Source organism: Leptodactylus fuscus, chromosome 5, assembly GCF_031893055.1.
Source record: "Leptodactylus fuscus isolate aLepFus1 chromosome 5, aLepFus1.hap2, whole genome shotgun sequence".
NCBI classification, from domain to species: Eukaryota; Metazoa; Chordata; class Amphibia; order Anura; family Leptodactylidae; genus Leptodactylus; species Leptodactylus fuscus.
This window is the reverse complement of record NC_134269.1, coordinates 216,426,880-216,428,538: the sequence shown is the minus strand read 5'-3', so window position 1 is coordinate 216,428,538 and position 1,659 is coordinate 216,426,880.

The window sequence follows — 1,659 nt, the reverse complement described above, 5'->3', positions numbered from 1 at the left end:
GGCATAATACTGTGTGCAGGGGCCACTATGGGGAATAATACTGTGTGCAGGGGCCACTATGGGGCATAATACTGTGTACAGGGCCACTATGGTGCATAATACTGTGCGCAGGGGTCACTATGGGGAATAATATTGTGTGCAGGGGCCACTATGGGGCATAATACTGTGTGCAGGGGTCACTATGGGGGATAATACTGTGTGCAGGGGCCACTATGGTGCATAATACTGTGTACAGGGGTCACTATGGGACATAATACTGTGTGCAGGGGCCACTATGGGACATAATACTGTGTGCAGGGGCCACTATGGGACATAATACTGTGTGCAGGGGCCACTATGGTGCATAATACTGTGTGCAGGGGTCACTATGGGACATAATACTGTGTGCAGGGGCCACTATGGGGAATAATATTGTGTGCAGGGGCCACTATGGGGCATAATACTGTGTACAGGGGCCACTATGGGGGATAATACTGTGTGCAGGGGCCACTATGGGACATAATACTGTGTGCAGGGGCCATTATGGGACATAATACTGTGTGCAGGGGCCACTATGGGGCATAATACTGTGTGCAGGGGCCACTATGGGACATAATACTGTGTGCAGGGGCCACTATGGGACATAATACTGTGTGCAGGGGCCACTATGGGGCATAATACTGTGTGCAGGGGCCACTATGGGGTATAATACTGTGTGCAGGGGCCACTATGGGACATAATACTGTGTGCAGGGACCACTATGGGACATAATACTGTGTGCAGGGGCCACTATGGGACATAATACTGTGTGCAGGGGCCACTATGGGACATAATACTGTGTGCAGGGGCCACTATGGGACATAATACTGTGTGCAGGGGCCACTATAGGACATAATACTGTGTGCAGGGGCCACTATGGGACATAATACTGTGTGCAGGGGCCACTATGGGACATAATACTGTGTGCAGGGGCCACTATGGGGGATAATACTGTGTGCAGGGGCCACTATGGGACATAATACTGTGTGCAGGGGCCACTATGGGACATAATACTGTGTGCAGGGGCCACTATGGGGGATAATACTGTGTGCAGGGGCCACTATGGGACATAATACTGTGTGTAGGGGCCACTATAGGACATTATACTGTATGGAGGGGCTACTTAGGGAACATTATACTTCATTGAGAACACATTGAAACAATCTATCACAGAACTAGTTGGCCAGCATGGTGGGGGCCCTTGTTTTCTGAGCAGCCCGGGGAACATGCTACTCTCTGTCCTCAGGATCGGTGGAGGTCTAAGTGGTCACTCACTCATCATGAAGTTATCTCCTAACCGTTACATAAGGAATAACTTCTCTTACTGCACCTCAATCTCCTCTCGATGTCATAGACAGAGGCCGCCATTAGCGTTACCGTATCTCCATCAGGCCGTTCTCACACTCTCCGGGCTCCATCTGCAAGTCTCAGCCTCTCCATCGCACATTACACTCCATCTTATACCTTTGGTTTTGCAAACTCTCAGCGACCCAGAAGTTCGGTCCCTGGATCAGCAGTCGGAGGCTCCTTGTTGCGCCCAGACGTCGAGCCGTCTCTCCCGCCCTCGCTACGGTATAGATTTCTTTCATCGACTCTGAGTGGCATTGCCAGAAGAAACAAAACAATTATTGCAACAACAAA